This window comes from Amblyomma americanum, chromosome 4, assembly GCF_052857255.1.
Source record: "Amblyomma americanum isolate KBUSLIRL-KWMA chromosome 4, ASM5285725v1, whole genome shotgun sequence".
In the NCBI taxonomy this organism is placed as follows: Eukaryota; Metazoa; Arthropoda; class Arachnida; order Ixodida; family Ixodidae; genus Amblyomma; species Amblyomma americanum.
The window spans coordinates 58,495,167-58,507,243 of NC_135500.1; the positions used below are offsets into that span (position 1 = coordinate 58,495,167).

The 12,077-nt window shown below is 48.9% G+C and overlaps 8 non-coding genes and 2 pseudogenes across 8 annotated transcripts; all 10 read left to right on the plus strand.

Annotated features, from left to right (window-relative positions):
* Window positions 1–3,416: 3,416 nt before the first annotated feature.
* LOC144130647 (5S ribosomal RNA) lies at window positions 3,417–3,535 on the plus strand (annotated as a pseudogene).
* Window positions 3,536–4,125: 590 nt separating this feature from the next.
* LOC144130857 (5S ribosomal RNA) lies at window positions 4,126–4,244 on the plus strand. Its single transcript, XR_013314285.1, has one exon. It is a non-coding gene; the product is annotated as a 5S ribosomal RNA (ribosomal RNA).
* A 582-nt stretch (window positions 4,245–4,826) lies between these two features.
* On the plus strand, window positions 4,827–4,945 carry LOC144131123 (5S ribosomal RNA). The gene has a single exon (XR_013314540.1). It is a non-coding gene; the product is annotated as a 5S ribosomal RNA (ribosomal RNA).
* Window positions 4,946–5,527: 582 nt separating this feature from the next.
* LOC144130518 (5S ribosomal RNA) lies at window positions 5,528–5,646 on the plus strand. The gene has a single exon (XR_013314129.1). It is a non-coding gene; the product is annotated as a 5S ribosomal RNA (ribosomal RNA).
* Window positions 5,647–6,233: 587 nt separating this feature from the next.
* Window positions 6,234–6,352, plus strand: LOC144130530 (5S ribosomal RNA). Its single transcript, XR_013314141.1, has one exon. It is a non-coding gene; the product is annotated as a 5S ribosomal RNA (ribosomal RNA).
* A 581-nt stretch (window positions 6,353–6,933) lies between these two features.
* LOC144131124 (5S ribosomal RNA) lies at window positions 6,934–7,052 on the plus strand. Its single transcript, XR_013314541.1, has one exon. It is a non-coding gene; the product is annotated as a 5S ribosomal RNA (ribosomal RNA).
* Window positions 7,053–7,632: 580 nt separating this feature from the next.
* On the plus strand, window positions 7,633–7,751 carry LOC144130858 (5S ribosomal RNA). Its single transcript, XR_013314286.1, has one exon. It is a non-coding gene; the product is annotated as a 5S ribosomal RNA (ribosomal RNA).
* A 590-nt stretch (window positions 7,752–8,341) lies between these two features.
* On the plus strand, window positions 8,342–8,460 carry LOC144130859 (5S ribosomal RNA). The gene has a single exon (XR_013314287.1). It is a non-coding gene; the product is annotated as a 5S ribosomal RNA (ribosomal RNA).
* A 590-nt stretch (window positions 8,461–9,050) lies between these two features.
* Window positions 9,051–9,169, plus strand: LOC144130861 (5S ribosomal RNA). The gene has a single exon (XR_013314289.1). It is a non-coding gene; the product is annotated as a 5S ribosomal RNA (ribosomal RNA).
* Window positions 9,170–11,795: 2,626 nt separating this feature from the next.
* On the plus strand, window positions 11,796–11,914 carry LOC144130566 (5S ribosomal RNA; annotated as a pseudogene).
* Window positions 11,915–12,077: the final 163 nt, after the last annotated feature.

Genomic DNA, 12,077 nt, shown 5'->3' on the forward strand with positions numbered 1-12,077 from the left:
TGTCAGGGGACTGGCTTCCAAAAAGCGTCAGTACCAGCTAAGCCGGCTGTTCGTTGCTAATGACCTAGACATAATAGCCGTACAGGAGACGAAAGTCGAAAGACAGGAACAGGCGGACCTTATGGTGCAGCCTTTTACGGCACGCTACAATGTTTGTGTGTGCCATTCTTCTGGCACTTCGGGCGGTTGTGCTGTATTTATTAGGAATTCTCTGGGGATTGTCGAGCAGAATTTAACTGTGTGTCAAACTGGCCGTTTGGTTGTAGTGGATTTTTTTTATTGCAATTTGCTATGGAGAGTCATATGCGTGTATGCTCCTAACAGGGAGAACGAGCGCAAGGAATTTCTTGAGCGCGTTGAACCATATGTGTGCTGTGAGCGGTTAATTGTGCTTTTGGGCGACTTTAACTGCGTTTTTAAAGCAGAAGATAGAATTACAAAAAGACTCCTTCGTGACAAAAGTGCGGAATTGTTGAATTCGATTGTGCAAGAAAATGGTTTAGATGATGTTGCTGAAGTTCTTTCGGTAGCGCCGCATTTTACTCACTTCCAGGGTGAAAGTCACGCGAGACTTGACAGAGCGTATGTGTCGCTTGATCTGATTCTTTTGTGCAATAGCTACGAGGTAAAACACATGTCTTTTACCGACCACAGCTTAGTTAAGTTTACCCTGGGGAACAAAGACAAGAAATCTCGTTTCTCGTGGGACCTGTGGAAGTTTAACGCACAATTACTCGAGGATGAACGCTTTGACATTAAAGTTAATGAATGCATTAAAGCATTGCTATCAGCAGAGCCTGGGAACTGGGTAATTAGGTGGGAAGATTTCAAAGAACAAGTGAAAATAAACGCGATTGAAAGGGCAAGCATCATATGCCACGATAAACGTGTTAAAGAAAAAGAACTACATTGCCAACTTGACTTGCTCGTAAGCCTGGAAAGTTCCCAGCCGGGAAAATATAAGAAAGAAATAAGAGATACAAAAAGTAAACTTGAGATTATCGAAAAAGACAAGTATACAGCTGCCATGATACGGGCCCGTGCTGAACGTCTCTGGCTTGACCAAGTACCTACTAAACGCTCGCTTAGTGACGAAAAGAAGTACGCGACTCAGAACGAAGTAAGACAAATCAGGTACAGAAACGAGGTAACGAATGATAGCAAAGTGATTCAGTTGGCGTTTGTTGAGCAGTATCGGGAATTGCTTGGGCGGCGACGGCTTGAAGAAGAGGGGTTTGCAAACACGTTCTTGTCCCGTATGCCAAAACTAGGAGACGATATAAAACAAGGGCTGGAGGTACCAATCAGCGTAAGCGAAGTGGGAAGAGCAATCGAAGAGCTGAGTGCCGGAAAATCTCCCGGTCCTGACGGCTTAGGTAGTGAATTTTATAAGAAGTTCAAAGCCGAACTCACCCAAGCTCTCCACTGCGTCTTCACCGAAATTTATGAGACAAAGAAAATGCCACCATCATTTAAAACAGCACACGTGGTTTTAATAACCAAGAGTGAGGACCAGGCTAAACTTCTGTCCGTTGGGGCTTATCGGCCGATAAGCCTAACCAACGTTGACTATAAAGTGTTTATGAAGATTCTTGCCAACAGACTGCAAAAGGTCATAAAGGACCTTGTAGGGCCCCACCAAACGTGCGGTATTAAAGGTCGCACCATTGGAACAAATGTGCAAATTGCCAGAACTGTTCTTGAATGCTGCGATGCCTTCGGGGGCCGAGTTGCCATGATACAGCTTGACCTTGCAAAGGCCTTCGATCGAGTGTCTCACGACATTCTTTTCGCCATTCTAGAATATGCCAACGTCGGCTCTGTGATAATACAAGGTGTACAGATGGCGTACGACAACTGTGTTACCCGAATTATAGTGAACAAACAGCTGACTGAACCTGTACCTGTGTGTTCTTCGGTCAGGCAGGGTTGCCCGCTCTCGCCTTTGCTCTTTGCGATCTACCTTGAGCCTTTTCTGTTATCACTGTTGCACAATGATGGGATCTGCGGTTTCACTCTTCTGTCGGCGCAAGTAAAAGTGCTTGCTTACGCTGATGATATTGCTGTTTTTTGCGCGGATCAAGAAAGCGTTAAAGAAGTTGTGAAAGTTGCGGGGGAATATTGCACAAAGACTTGGTCCGACATTAACTGGGATAAGTGCATAGGTTTTTGGCACGGTGATTGGGACAACACACCTGCCGTGTTTGCTAACATGAAATGGACGACCGCCCCTGCGAAGTACTTGGGGGTACCCTTGGAGCACTATAAAAGCAGTACGGAGTTGTGGGGTGAGATAACGCAGAGTGCAAGGAGAAAAGCGGATGGCTGGAAAGGACGTGACCTTTCTGTTTTCGCGCGCGCAAGTGTGTGCAATGTATTTTTAATAGCCAGAATTTGGTATATATTGCAGTTCGTGCTCATTACCCGAGCAAACCTGCAGAAGCTGCATAGAGTGTTTGCTGTCTTTATTTGGAGCTCAAATTGGGAGCGAACAAGTCGTGTTAATCTGTTCCTTCCGGTCAAAAGGGGCGGCCTTGGTCTTTCTAATTTGTTTCTGCAGCAAGTTGTCTCAAGAGTTTTGTTTCTACGTGATCAAACCGATCCCTTGTTGCGCACAATGTTGCAGGTGCGCTTAGGCAACGTGTTGCCGGAATTTGTTGTGTCCAGTTACCCGGCCACGAATCGTGCTGTAACAGGTTTTTTGCGTGAAGTTGTGGCAGCCTTTCGCACTTTGAGCGCTCACTTTTCTACACAGTATCTATCTGCTGTACCCAGGAAAAAAACTGTACAAAGATTTGCTAGATATATTTATACCTGCTCCCTTATACCGTTCCTTTTGCTGCGGAGGCCCAGGCAAAGATGTGTTAAAGCGAGTTAAGAAGATGCCGGTAAGACCGACTGTCAAATCCTTTTTCTTTAAACTTCATACCGGTACCCTTCCGGTGAAAACATGGCTAAACGATAAAGGCATTTTTGTGCCCTGGACCACCGACTGCATACTCTGCAAAAAACCCGAGACCATCGAACATGTGTTTATCGACTGCTGGGACCCGGTTTTCCACTGGGACATCTTGCAAAGAACATTGAAGAAAGAACTACCTGTAACTCCTTATGGCATCCGGTTTCTACCTATAGAAAGTGAGGAGGTTCCTTACGACATGTTTATGCTACTGGGCCTCCACAGCATCTGGAAAACGAGAATGGCGGCCAGGCACGCCGACGCAAATGTGCGACCAGTGAGAGAAAACTTTATAGAAAGTGCAGTTTTCCTGAGAGATGTTCTCCGCAGTCAACCCCAGCCGCCGGACTGGGTGGCAGTTATGGATGAACTGATTAACATGAAAAAGTTTTAACCCATTGTCTCGGCCAAAGTGTGGCTAGAGATTTTTATGTATTGTTTACCGGTAATAAAGAAAAAAAAAGGCCATACCATGCTGAATACGCCGGTTCTCGTCCGATCACCGAAGCTAAGCAGCATTGGGCTCGGTCAGTACTTGGGAGGGAGACCACCTGGGAACACCGAGTGCTGATGGCACTTCTTTTGCATTTTTTTCGTCTCTACCGCTTTTTTTTTGCCTCATAGTTATATCATTTATCCGATATGCCTCGTGCAACTGTAGGAGGTTTCGCGTTATTGTTATAAATAACACATTCCCACTGGCAATGTACGTACGTGCGGACGCGAAATTCCGTGCACGCGTGCTTGCGGCAAAACTGAAAAGCGACCGCCCGGCTTCCCGGCTGTCATTCTGACGTCTACGGCGGCGTGTACAGTGCAGATTAAACTCAGCAATGCGCCTAGATAACAGGGAGTCCCAGTTAGCGCATAAGACTGCGCAGTAGCGCACAATTAGCGTTCATCGATATAGTCGACACGCTTTCCTTGCCCGGTCCATGTGTCAACACCAGAGGCTTGCTCCCGCTGCTCTTTCGATGCATGCCGCAGTGCGTTACGATCGCCAGAACGGCTGAGAAAAGCCCAGGGCACGTAATTGCACGCTCGGCGCCTGTTGCCACGAGCGAGGGAAGTATTCGTGCGAAGTTTTGCATTCGGGAGCGGCTGCATACACTACAGTATAAAGGAGGCTATGACACTACATAAGCGCTTCGAAAAGTGTATTTCTCGCCATCGGCCATACCATGCTGAATACGCCGGTTCTCGTCCGATCACCGAAGCTAAGCAGCATTGGGCTCGGTCAGTACTTGGGAGGGAGACCACCTGGGAACACCGAGTGCTGATGGCACTTCTTTTGCATTTTTTTCGTCTCTAACGCTTTTTTTTTGCCTCATAGTTATATCATTTATCCGATATGCCTCGTGCAACTGTAGGAGGTTTCGCGTTATTGTTATAAATAACACATTCCCACTGGCAATGTACGTACGTGCGGACGCGAAATTCCGTGCACGCGTGCTTGCGGCAAAACTGAAAAGCGACCGCCCGGCTGTCATTCTGACGTCTACGGCGGCGTGTACAGTGCAGATTAAACTCGGCAATGCGCCTAGATAACAGGGAGTCCCAGTTAGCGCATAAGACTGCGCAGTAGCGCACAATTAGCGTTCATCGATATAGTCGACACGCTTTCCTTGCCCGGTCCATGTGTCAACACCAGAGGCTTGCTCCCGCTGCTCTTTCCATGTATGCCGCAGTGCGTTACGATCGCCAGAACGGCTGAGAAAAGCCCAGGGCACGTAAATGCACGCTCGGCGCCTGTTGCCACGAGCGAGGGAAGTATTCGTGCGAAGTTTTGCATTCGGGAGCGGCTGCATACACTACAGTATAAAGGAGGCTATGACACTACATAAGCGCTTCGAAAAGTGTATTTCTCGCTATCGGCCATACCATGCTGAATACGCCGGTTCTCGTCCGATCACCGAAGCTAAGCAGCATTGGGCTCGGTCAGTACTTGGGAGGGAGACCACCTGGGAACACCGAGTGCTGATGGCACTTCTTTTGCATTTTTTTCGTCTCTAACGCTTTTTTTTTGCCTCATAGTTATATCATTTATCCGATATGCCTCGTGCAACTGTAGGAGGTTTCGCGTTATTGTTATAAATAACACATTCCCACTGGCAATGTACGTACGTGCGGACGCGAAATTCCGTGAACGCGTGCTTGCGGCAAAACTGAAAAGCGACAGCAAGGCTGTCATTCTGACGTCTACGGCGGCGTGTACAGTGCAGATTAGACTCGGCAATGCGCCTAGATAACAGGGAGTCACAGTTAGCGCATAAGACTGCGCAGTAGCGCACAATTAGCGTTCATCGATATAGTCGACACGCTTTCCTTGCCCGGTCCATGTGTCAACACCAGAGGCTTGCTCCCGCTGCTCTTTCGATGCATGCCGCAGTGCGTTACGATCGCCAGAACGGCTGAGAAAAGCCCAGGGCACGTAATTGCACGCTCGGCGCCTGTTGCCACGAGCGAGGGAAGTATTCGTGCGAAGTTTTGCATTCGGGAGCGGCTGCATACACTACAGTATAAAGGAGGCTATGACACTACATAAGCGCTTCGAAAAGTGTATTTCTCGCCATCGGCCATACCATGCTGAATACGCCGGTTCTCGTCCGATCACCGAAGCTAAGCAGCATTGGGCTCGGTCAGTACTTGGGAGGGAGAGCACCTGGGAACACCGAGTGCTGATGGCACTTCTTTTGCATTTTTTCGTCTCTAACGCTTTTTTTTTGCCTCATAGTTATATCATTTATCCGATATGCCTCGTGCAACTGTAGGAGGTTTCGCGTTATTGTTATAAATAACACATTCCCACTGGCAATGTACGTACGTGCGGACGCGAAATTCCGTGCACGCGTGCTTGCGGCAAAACTGAAAAGCGACCGCCCGGCTTCCCGGCTGTCATTCTGACGTCTACGGCGGCGTGTACAGTGCAGATTAAACTCGGCAATGCGCCTAGATAACGGAGTCCCAGTTAGCGCATAAGACTGCGCAGTAGCGCACAATTAGCGTTCATCGATATAGTCGACACGCTTTCCTTGCCCGGTCCATGTGTCAACACCAGAGGCTTGCTCCCGCTGCTCTTTCCATGCATGCCGCAGTGCGTTACGATCGCCAGAACGGCTGAGAAAAGCCCAGGGCACGTAATTGCACGCTCGGCGCCTGTTGCCACGAGCGAGGGAAGTATTCGTGCGAAGTTTTGCATTCGGGAGCGGCTGCATACACTACAGTATAAAGGAGGCTATGACACTACATAAGCGCTTCGAAAAGTGTATTTCTCGCTATCGGCCATACCATGCTGAATACGCCGGCTCTCGTCCGATCACCGAAGCTAAGCAGCATTGGGCTCGGTCAGTACTTGGGAGGGAGACCACCTGGGAACACCGAGTGCTGATGGCACTTCTTTTGCATTTTTTTCGTCTCTAACGCTTTTTTTTGCCTCATAGTTATATCATTTATCCGATATGCCTCGTGCAACTGTAGGAGGTTTCGCGTTATTGTTATAAATAACACATTCCCACTGGCAATGTACGTACGTGCGGACGCGAAATTCCGTGAACGCGTGCTTGCGGCAAAACTGAAAAGCGACCGCCCGGCTGTCATTCTGACGTCTACGGCGGCGTGTACAGTGCAGATTAAACTCGGCAATGCGCCTAGATAACAGGGAGTCCCAGTTAGCGCATAAGACTGCGCAGTAGCGCACAATTAGCGTTCATCGATATAGTCGACACGCTTTCCTTGCCCGGTCCATGTGTCAACACCAGAGGCTTGCTCCCGCTGCTCTTTCGATGCATGCCGCAGTGCGTTACGATCGCCAGAACGGCTGAGAAAAGCCCAGGGCACGTAATTGCACGCTCGGCGCCTGTTGCCACGAGCGAGGGAAGTATTCGTGCGAAGTTTTGCATTCGGGAGCGGCTGCATACACTACAGTATAAAGGAGGCTATGACACTACATAAGCGCTTCGAAAAGTGTATTTCTCGCTATCGGCCATACCATGCTGAATACGCCGGTTCTCGTCCGATCACCGAAGCTAAGCAGCATTGGGCTCGGTCAGTACTTGGGAGGGAGACCACCTGGGAACACCGAGTGCTGATGGCACTTCTTTTGCATTTTTTCGTCTCTAACGCTTTTTTTTGCCTCATAGTTATATCATTTATCCGATATGCCTCGTGCAACTGTAGGAGGTTTCGCGTTATTGTTATAAATAACACATTCCCACTGGCAATGTACGTACGTGCGGACGCGAAATTCCGTGCACGCGTGCTTGCGGCAAAACTGAAAAGCGACCGCCCGGCTGTCATTCTGACGTCTACGGCGGCGTGTACAGTGCAGATTAAACTCGGCAATGCGCCTAGATAACAGGGAGTCCCAGTTAGCGCATAAGACTGCGCAGTAGCGCACAATTAGCGTTCATCGATATAGTCGACACGCTTTCCTTGCCCGGTCCATGTGTCAACACCAGAGGCTTGCTCCCGCTGCTCTTTCGATGCATGCCGCAGTGCGTTACGATCGCCAGAACGGCTGAGAAAAGCCCAGGGCACGTAATTGCACGCTCGGCGCCTGTTGCCACGAGCGAGGGAAGTATTCGTGCGAAGTTTTGCATTCGGGAGCGGCTGCATACACTACAGTATAAAGGAGGCTATGACACTACATAAGCGCTTCGAAAAGTGTATTTCTCGCCATCGGCCATACCATGCTGAATACGCCGGTTCTCGTCCGATCACCGAAGCTAAGCAGCATTGGGCTCGGTCAGTACTTGGGAGGGAGACCACCTGGGAACACCGAGTGCTGATGGCACTTCTTTTGCATTTTTTTCGTCTCTAACGCTTTTTTTTTGCCTCATAGTTATATCATTTATCCGATATGCCTCGTGCAACTGTAGGAGGTTTCGCGTTATTGTTATAAATAACACATTCCCACTGGCAATGTACGTACGTGCGGACGCGAAATTCCGTGCACGCGTGCTTGCGGCAAAACTGAAAAGCGACCGCCCGGCTTCCCGGCTGTCATTCTGACGTCTACGGCGGCGTGTACAGTGCAGATTAAACTCGGCAATGCGCCTAGATAACAGGGAGTCCCAGTTAGCGCATAAGACTGCGCAGTAGCGCACAATTAGCGTTCATCGATATAGTCGACACGCTTTCCTTGCCCGGTCCATGTGTCAACACCAGAGGCTTGCTCCCGCTGCTCTTTCGATGCATGCCGCAGTGCGTTACGATCGCCAGAACGGCTGAGAAAAGCCCAGGGCACGTAATTGCACGCTCGGCGCCTGTTGCCACGAGCGAGGGAAGTATTCGTGCGAAGTTTTGCATTCGGGAGCGGCTGCATACACTACAGTATAAAGGAGGCTATGACACTACATAAGCGCTTCGAAAAGTGTATTTCTCGCCATCGGCCATACCATGCTGAATACGCCGGTTCTCGTCCGATCACCGAAGCTAAGCAGCATTGGGCTCGGTCAGTACTTGGGAGGGAGACCACCTGGGAACACCGAGTGCTGATGGCACTTCTTTTGCATTTTTTTCGTCTCTAACGCTTTTTTTTTGCCTCATAGTTATATCATTTATCCGATATGCCTCGTGCAACTGTAGGAGGTTTCGCGTTATTGTTATAAATAACACATTCCCACTGGCAATGTACGTACGTGCGGACGCGAAATTCCGGGCACGCGTGCTTGCGGCAAAACTGAAAAGCGACCGCCCGGCTTCCCGGCTGTCATTCTGACGTCTACGGCGGCGTGTACAGTGCAGATTAAACTCGGCAATGCGCCTAGATAACAGGGAGTCCCAGTTAGCGCATAAGACTGCGCAGTAGCGCACAATTAGCGTTCATCGATATAGTCGACACGCTTTCCTTGCCTGGTCCATGTGTCAACACCAGAGGCTTGCTCCCGCTGCTCTTTCCATGCATGCCGCAGTGCGTTACGATCGCCAGAACGGCTGAGAAAAGCCCAGGGCACGTAATTGCACGCTCGGCGCCTGTTGCCACGAGCGAGGGAAGTATTCGTGCGAAGTTTTGCATTCGGGAGCGGCTGCATACACTACAGTATAAAAGAGGCTATGACACTACATAAGCGCTTCGAAAAGTGTATTTCTCGCCATCGGCCATACCATGCTGAATACGCCGGTTCTCGTCCGATCACCGAAGCTAAGCAGCATTGGGCTCGGTCAGTACTTGGGAGGGAGACCACCTGGGAACACCGAGTGCTGATGGCACTTCTTTTGCATTTTTTTCGTCTCTAACGCTTTTTTTTTGCCTTATAGTTATATCATTTATCCGATATGCCTCGTGCAACTCTAGGAGGTTTCGCGTTATTGTTATAAATAACACATTCCTACTGGCAATGTACGTACGTGCGGACGCGAAATTCCGTGCACGCGTGCTTGCGGCAAAACTGAAAAGCGACCGCCCGGCTGTCATTCTGACGTCTACGGCGGCGTGTACAGTGCAGATTAAACTCGGCAATGCGCCTAGATAACAGGGAGTCCCAGTTAGCGCATAAGACTGCGCAGTAGCGCACAATTAGCGTTCATCGATATAGTCGACACGCTTTCCTTGCCCGGTCCATGTGTCAACACCAGAGGCTTGCTCCAGCTGCTCTTTCGATGCATGCCGCAGTGCGTTACAATCGCCAGAACGGCTGAGAAAAGCCCAGGGCACGTAATTGCACGCTCGGCGCCTGTTGCCACGAGCGAGGGAAGTATTCGTGCGAAGTTTTGCATTCGGGAGCGGCTGCATACACTACAGTATAAAGGAGGCTATGACACTACATAAGCGCTTCGAAAAGTGTTTTTCTCGCCATCGGCCATACCATGCTAAACTTTTTGCCTCCGTCTTTTGGGACCTCCCATACGGTACTCATACCGAAAACTGATGATATAGAGAAATTAAAATCTGTTACCGCATATCGACCGATAGCACTCACTAATGTCGACTACAAAATTTTTATGAAGGTATTGGCGCGAAGACTACAGACAGTGATAAAGGAAATTGTTGGACCCCACCAGACATGTGGAATAAAAGGGCGATCAATTTTTTCCAACATTCACAAAGCACGCAGTGTACTTGAAACCTGCGATGCAATTAATGGGCGGGTGGCCATGCTTCAGATTGATCTCGAAAAAGCTTTTGATTGTGTTTCTCATGAAATCTTGTTTTCCGTTTTAGACCATGTGAATGTCGGTTCAGTTATCCGCAAGGGTGTAGCCATGGCGTATCGAAACTGCACGACAAGATTGATTGTTAACAAGTGCTTGGGGGCCCCCATTAGCGTGCAGCGTTCGGTGCGTCAGGGCTGCCCCCTCAGCCCTCTCTTATTTTGTATTTACATCGAAACACTGTGTAGGAAAATATTAGAAGACAATAGTATTAATGGCTTTAGGTTGCAAGCTGCTGAAGTTAAGCTGTTGGCGTATGCTGACGACGTTGCTGTATTCACGGTTGATCAGGAGAGCATAAGCGAAGCTGTCGGGTGTGTACGCGAGTTCAGCGAAGTCACCGGTAGCGGGGTTAATTGGTCCAAATGCCTCGGACTCTGGCATGGATGGTGGCCATCCCACCCGGACCATTTTGCCAACGTACCGTGGACGACGACACCGGGCAAGTATTTGGGCGTTCCGCTCGATGCTTATCGTGAAAGCGAGGAGTATTGGAAACAGCAAACGAAAGAAGCACGTGACAGAGCTGGAAAATGGAAAGGCACCAACCTCTCCATTTTCGCCAGAGCTACAGTCTGCAACCTGTTTTTTATTAGCAAGCTCTGGTATGTGATGCAGGTTTTGCATTGCTCTCGGGTGCACATTCAGAAGTTACACCGGATTTTTGCCGTCTTTATATGGGCTTCCGAATGGGAACGTTGCAGCAGAACGAACCTGTTCCGGCGGGTAAAAGACGGGGGGTTGGGGCTAGGGCACCTCTTTTTAAGGCAGCTGGTGAACCGTTTTTTGTTTTTTCGCGACGTCTCAGACCCGTTCTTGCGCACCGTGTGCCAGGTCAGGCTGCGGCGTTTGCTGCCCGAGTTTGTTGTTACCACAGAAGAGCTCTCGGGTGGAATTTTTGGTTACTACAAAGAGATTGTAGCAAGTGTTAGGTTTCTTTCAGCGCGTTTTTCTAGCGATTATTTGTATAAAACTAAAAGAAAGAAGTTGTACCATGATCTTTGTGATATTGTTTTCCCAGAGCCTATGTACAGGGCCTTGTACAGTGGAGGTCCTGGAGCTGATGTTTTAAAAAGGGTAAAGAAAATGCAGGTGCCACCAGGAGTAAAGACCTTCTTTTTTAAATTACACACCGGGACACTCCCAGTTAAAAAGTTTTTGGAAGGAAAGGATTTCTTTTTACCGTGGGGATCGAACTGCTTAATTTGTAAACAGCCCGAAACAATAGACCATGTTTTTTTGCATTGCTGGGAAGGGGTTTATTTTTGGGATGTGTTACAAAGGACAATAAAGAAAGAGCTACCACTTGACGCGCAGGGAATTCGTTATTTAAGCACAGACAATGAGGATGGGGTACCATTTGATCTCATAATGCTCTTGGGCCTCCACAGTATATGGCGCTCCAGAATGGCAGGCTATTATTGTGACAAAGACGCACGACCTGCCCGCATTTATTTTCGGGAAAGAATGGACTGCTTTCTGGCCATCCAGAAAGCAACTGCGGAGCCTCCCGAGTGGCTCTCGAGGCTAGAGCCGCTCTGTAGGCTTCGTGAATTTTAGTATGACGAAGCCAGACTCATGATGGCTGACCACGACAGTGTCGTATGTACATAGCGTTTTGTGTGTTTTTTGTTGAGTGTTTTTTGTGTAAATGTTATGTGTCGCAGCCAGGCAATAAAGAAAAAAAATCGGCCATACCATGCTGAATACGCCGGTTCTCGTCCGATCACCGAAGCTAAGCAGCATTGGGCTCGGTCAGTACTTGGGAGGGAGACCACCTGGGAACACCGAGTGCTGATGGCACTTCTTTTGCATTTTTTTCGTCTCTAACGCTTTTTTTTTGCCTCATAGTTATATCATTTATCCGATATGCCTCGTGCAACTGTAGGAGGTTTCGCGTTATTGTTATAAATAACACATTCCCACTGGCAATGTACGTACGTGCGGACGCGAAATTCCGGGCACG